The sequence below is a fragment of the Mus pahari genome, chromosome 5 (genome assembly GCF_900095145.1).
Source record: "Mus pahari chromosome 5, PAHARI_EIJ_v1.1, whole genome shotgun sequence".
NCBI classification, from domain to species: domain Eukaryota; kingdom Metazoa; phylum Chordata; class Mammalia; order Rodentia; family Muridae; genus Mus; species Mus pahari.
In genome coordinates, this window is record NC_034594.1 from 126,544,483 (window position 1) to 126,550,993 (window position 6,511).

Genomic DNA, 6,511 nt, shown 5'->3' on the forward strand with positions numbered 1-6,511 from the left:
AGCCTGGTCTACAGAGTGAGTTCCAGGACAGCCAGGGCTATACAGAGAAACCCTGTCTCGAAAAACAAACAAACAAACAAAAAACCCCAAAACTTAGGACCTGGTCTCTCTGTCCATCACGTAGGTCATCATGCCTATCACGACTACAGAGAAGGCTCAGAAGTGAAGAACACTTGCATGTTGCTTTGTGAGGAAGCCCCCGGTTTAGTTCCTAGCCCCCTTACGGTGGCTCACACCATCGGAGACTCTAGTTTCAGTGATCTGATATCTTCTTTAGACCTCCTCAGGCAACAGCCATGCACACAGTGCACATACATACACAGAGGAAAAACATTCATACATATAAACTAGAAATAAACAAGTCATTAAAGGAGAGATCTTTAACTGAGATGCTCAGGAGTGACATCTTACTGGCCTAGGACTGAATGTCTCTAGAGTTCCAAAAGCAAATCCCCATGCTTCCTTTAATGGGGAGAGTGCTCTTTTGGAAATAGCCTTCATATTGTCCTTGTCTTCACTCCTTCGTGTCTCAGCTGAGCTCTCTCAATAAGATGTGGATTTACTATGTCCAGTCATAGGGTCTCATGTAGCTCAGGCTGGCCTCTCCCTATGTAGCTGCAGCTAGTCTTGAACTCCGGATGGTCCTGCCTCAGCTTCTCAACTGCTGACATCGAAGGTATGGTCTACGACAACTGGCTGTGCATCTGCATTTTAACAACCTCCCCACGCGAGCCGCCTGTATGTTTCAGTCTGAAGCGCAATGGTGACCTTGTGAAGATCTGAGACTTAAGGTGATAAGGGTGCTTCCCCTTAAAAACATAATAATTTTAAAATAAATGGGCTAAAAAAAAAAACTGCACTAAATGGCTCACCACTATATAAAGTTAAGTTGGCACTGGGCAGTGATGGTGAACACCTTTAACCTCAACATTTGGGAAGCAGAGGCAGGCAGATGTCTGCGTCCAAGGCCAGCCTGTTGAGTTCCACGACAGTTAGGGACAGAGAAACCCTGTTTCAAAAACAAAACAAAACAAACAAAAAGCAAAGAAAAAAAAAGAAAAAGACAAATTAAGGTAGGGAGGATAGATGACCAAGAGTAAAAATTCAAAGGAAAATGGGGTGGTGAGTCTGGGTTACTGTTGCAGAACCACGGTTACATTGCCAAGAACACAGACCTAGTTGGCCCTCATTTCTGCTTTTGTATAGGAGCTGAGTTTCCTAATTTAGCTTTAGCCTCATTATCATTCTTTTCATCTTATTCCTTAAACAACAATAAAAAAATTGAAAGCATCCAGAAAACAGACATCAAAGGGTATTTCAGCCAAGGGAATAGAAACAAAGGGAGAAAGGAAGAAAGGGGCAGATTCTGAGATGAAAGGAAAAGATACTAACAGCAAGACTGCATTGTGGGTGGTGGCTGCCCATGGCCCAGGGGCAGGGAAGGGGTATTTAGAGACATTTTTAAAGCCACTAATCTAAAGTCAAGAGGGAAGGGCACTTTCGATAGTGGCTCAGGCCCCAACATAACACTACCCTAGTCTGTGCTTCACACAACTCACAAAGAAGTGTTGAAGTGGGTACTTTGCTTAACTTTGCCTTCAGGCTCCCATATCTCCCGTGTGATATTTTGTAACTTTCACTATTATGCTAATGGAGTGAAGGAGGTTGTGTATATACAAGTAACTAAAACCTGGAAGCTGTGGTTAGGATAAGAATTAAGTGCACTGGGGTTCAGACATGTGGATGGCAAATCCCAAGAAGGGATGCTGGGAAGCAGCCCTGGGGCTGGGCTTGGAGGGAGAGCTGGGGTGAAACTCTACCTCCTCTCTCCTCCCGCTCTGTCCAGAGCTGCCATCACGTCTGGCTCTGTCCTGGCACACACCTCTTTCTAGGGAGCTGGTAGTGCCCTGGAGCAGATGTAGGCAGGTAAAAGTCAAATTTCTTCTCCTTCCTTGGTGAACTTCACAGCTTTGCTTTGTTTTGTTTTGTTTTTTGGCTCAGCGGGAAGGGGTTCCCCCTATACTCACCCCCTTCCCTGCCACAGCTTTCTGGTTGCCCTGGGTGACAATTTTCCTTGGGTTCCTAGGAGATGCATTATGTATCTTCTTAAGAAGAGAGTGAAGTCTGGGGATGCTTTTAAATGCTTTTAGGAATGGTACTGATGCTCGAGTTTCTAGGTCAGTGGAAGAATCATCTAGAAAAGGAAGGCTCTCAGCCTATGTCCCCTTTGGAAAGGCTGGAGAGGGACAACCCTTTAGAACAACTTCTGTTTGGCTTTCCCAGTGTTAAAACTTCTTTTGCATAGAGAAGGACTTTTTTGGGCTGGGGACTTAAGCTTATTTGGTGAAATATTTGCCTTGCAGAACAAAGGACCTGAATTTGATGCACAGAACCGATGTAACAATACACCAGTACTAAGAGGTGGCAGCAGATCCCTGGGGCTCACTGGCCAGCCAGTCTAGCCTACTTGTTGAGTAGAGACCAGTGAGTTCCAGGCCAGTGAGACTCCACTTCAAAAAAACAAGGTGGATGGCACACAGGGAACAATATTTTGAGGTTGTTTTTCTGCTTTCCATATGTGCATGGACAACACACACACACACACACACACACACACACACACAATCATGTACACCCACAAATGACCGAAAAGCCATGTATCTAACAAGGCTAGGGCTGACTTTTTTGAGACAGGGTTTCAGTACGTAACCCTGGCTGTTAGCATTCTGTCTAAGCTCTGCCCAACAGTTACCTAGCAACAGCCAGGTATGTCGACTCACTATAAAAGGAGCTACTTGCCCCCTCCTCTCTCTCTTGCTTACTTGCCTGCTTGCTTTCACTCTGTCCTCTGGCCCCTCTCCCCCTCTCCACGTGCTCAAGACTGTCCTCTGCTCTCTCTCTGCCTTTCTCTGCCTCTACTACCATCTCAACTCTTCTCCCCATGTTCTGAATAAACTCTATTCTATACTATACCATCGTGTGGCTGGTCCCTCAGGGGGAAGGGATGCCTCAGAATGGGCCCTCGGAGGTACCCCCTTCCCCCACACCCGATTGCCCCTCCACTAAACATATTCCTTTTCTCTTTATTTTTATACAACACAACATTTGGTGCTGAGCATATTCCTTCTCTATTTTTATACAACACAACACTGGCTCTCTTAGACAGGGTCTCTCTAAATAGCCTTGGCTGTCCTGGAACTCACTATGTAGATGGCTGTCATCAAACTCACAGGGATCTGCCTGCCTCTGCCCCCTATGCTGGGATTAAAGGTGTAGGCTACCAGTAGGGCATCTGCCCTGTTAGAGGTTCTATGTCCAGGCAGCCACCTCAGGCCTTGCTTGCTTGCTGGAGATTTACAGCCCTTGACCAAGACACCCAGGAGTACATTCACAAGCAGACCCAGGGCATGTAAGGTGGCTCAGCAGGGAAAGGACACTTGCCACAGCCAAGTGATGACACTTGATGGAGAGAAATGAAACTTTTTTCTTCTATTTAGGTTTTTTGAGACAGGGTTGCTCTGTGTAGCTCGGGCTATCCTTGAACTTACTCTGTAAACCAGGCTGGCCTCAGAGAACTCAGAGATCCACCTGACTCTGTCGCCTAAGTACTGGGATTAAAAGCATGCACCACCACCTGGGATGAAAAATGAAACCGTGAGCTGGAGAAATGGCTCAGCAGTTAAGAATACTGACTGCTCTTCCAAAGGTCCTGAGTTCAAATCCCAGAAACCACATGGTGGCTCACAACCGTTCCTAATGAGATCTGATGCCCTCTTCTGGGGTGTCTGAAGATAGCTACAGTATATTTACATATAATAGATAAATCTTTGAGTGTGAGCTGGCCAGAGAGAGAAGAAAAAGTGTCTGAAGACAGCTACAGTGTACTTACATATAATAAATAAATACATCTTTTAAAAATAAAGAAAAATGAAATCTTTTCCCTTGACATTTGGCCTTTTCTCACACCTTGCTTCCCCCCCCACCCCCCGCCCCATTTATTGTTTTTCTTTCTCCTGTCTTGAGGAATCAGGACTGCAGGTACTTGCTTTGTTTTATTTCTTTTTAAAATTTTATTTATTTTATGTGAGTACACTGTAGCTGTGTTTAGACCCACCAGAAGAGGGCATCGGATCCCATTACAGATGATTGTGAGCCACCATGTGGTTGCTGGGAATTGAGCTCAGGACCTCTGGAAAAGCAGTGAGTACTCTTAACTGCTGAGCCATCTCTCCAGCCCTGGTACATGTTATTGTGCCTAGAAAAAAGTGACTTCTAAAAATTGTTGTGGCACTGACAGGTCCTGGTGGAGCTGTCAAGATGAAACTGGACTGTGTAGATGAAATGCCCATCATGATGGCTGGCATCCAATGTCTGCTCAACCAAATACTCGCTTCCCGTCTCTATTTGCCTGCTACCATTAGTCATCCCTGTGGTACATTTGCTGGTGAGAGTCACCTGTTAGATGCTGATGGTATAAAGATAAATAAGACACTTATCTGATCCTTGTACGTTACCTACCCTCAATAAAACAAGGCAAAGCAGCTCAAACTCCTACAAGTTGTCTTCTGACCTTCACTACATACACTGTGTGCCCCCACACAGACATAAAAGAAATGAATAAAGAAGTTATTGTAATAGTCAATGTGATGGCTTGTATATGCCTGGCCCAGGGATTGGCACTATTAGAAGGTGTGACCTTGTTGGAGTAGGTGTGTCACTGTGGGTGTGGGCTTTAAGACCCTCATCCTAGCTGTGTGGAAGCCAGTCTTCTCTTAGCAGCCTTCAGACAAAGATATAGAACTCTCAGCTCCTCCTGTATATCTGCCTGAATGCTGCCATGTTTCTGCTTTGATGATAATGGACTGAACCTATGAACCCATAAGCCAGCCCCAATTAAATGTTCTTATAAGAGTTGCCTTGGTCATGGTGTCTATTCATAGCAGTCAGACCCTAAGTCAGTCACCATAAGATAGATAAATTTGATGCGACATAAAAAAGTATACAGAGTACCATGGGGTCACAGAGGAGAGAGCCTCTAGCCTTTTTATAAAAAGAAAAATAAGAAAAAATTCACAATGGATGGCTTTAGGGATCGGGAAATAATACCCCAGTTTACGATGCTTGTCACACTGAGAGCTCTGAACTAAAGAGTTTAAAAAAACAAACAAACAAACAAAAAAAAAACCCCCGCAGAACAAGGGACTTTCTGACCTGCTGGTGCTTCTCCCAGGCCCAGAGTGGAATACTCTTTGAAGTTCTTTTACTGGACATCCCTCCCAAGGGACAATTGCTGTCCTATGTCCTCCTGAAACCTACCTAGAGTGGTGCCTTGGAATATGTCGTCACAGTAAGTTGATCTTTCTAGAGAACCACTTACAGATGTCTGTGTACTCTGGGCTCACTTGTTCTCCTAAAGGTGCCGGTAGCCCTCCCCACCCCCACAAGCTAAAGGGAGAACTTAAACCTAAACCATGCTGTCCCTTTAAGTGTCATGTTTTGTATGATTGCCAAGGCCAGGCCTGGCACTTAAGTGTTATACTCTCTTCTCCCATCTCTTGCCGGTATATTTCTGCAGATGAACTCCTTAAGATATGTGGGGGGGACTCCATTCACCCTGCCAATGTTGTGATGGGTGAGTAGAAATGTTAAAGGAGAAGGTGACAATGGAAAACGTAGAAAAACAGAGTGAGTCAAGGTGCAGGGCCTGGAGAGGAAGGATGTGCTGTTGTTTGTGGAAACAATCCAGAGCAGCAGAAATACAAGGTAGATTGTGCGGGACTTGCTCCACTGTCTCGGGGAGTTTGGCTCCGGGCTTCAGGCTACCTCATCTCAGGCTTTAAGGGACCACTGTTCAGAGGCAGGTTATGACTGGTGGTATGTGAAGGGCCTGAAGCCTGCATCTCCATCAAATTCCCATGTGGTACTGGAATAGCTGGACCGTACAGCGAGAAGCAAGGTTTTGGAGAGGAGAGTCAAAGACCCCATCGAGGGAGAGGGACCTCCTCAGATTTCTAGGACACTTATTAGTCTGCCAGGTGGAGTCGGACTAGGGCAGGTACTTTACAATGTCTTACTAAATGGCTAAACTCAAGGTTGCTAATGGCGTAAGAGCAGAAAACCGTGGCCACTCAGGCACCATAGAGATTGTATAGCTGAAGCCTTCCTTCACCAGAGATGAAGGATGGCCTGTTTTAAATCTTTTGGCAGTGTGCTTGTATCTGGGTGTGTTCGCATGTGTGACGGTGCATGCCATGCAGGTCAGAGGATAACCTCAGCTATCAGTCCTCACTGTGTAACTTGGTTAAGACATGGTCTTGTTTGCTCTTGTGTAATCCAGGCTAGCCCCAGGCTTCCTCGGGCACTATCTACTGTGCTGGGATTAGCAAGTGCTACCATGCACTAGACAGGGTTTTTCTGTGTAGCCTTGGCTGTCCTGGAACTCACTCTGTAGACCAGGCTGGCCTCAAACTCAGAAATCTGCCTGCCTCTGCCTCCCGAGTGCTGGGATTAA

General features: G+C 45.8%; 1 protein-coding gene across 1 annotated transcript in view; it reads right to left on the minus strand.

The window, feature by feature from the left end:
- The window catches only part of Npl (N-acetylneuraminate pyruvate lyase), a 44,943-nt gene that overhangs the window by 30,218 nt on the left and 8,214 nt on the right, over positions 1-6,511 (minus strand). The window lies entirely within an intron of this gene.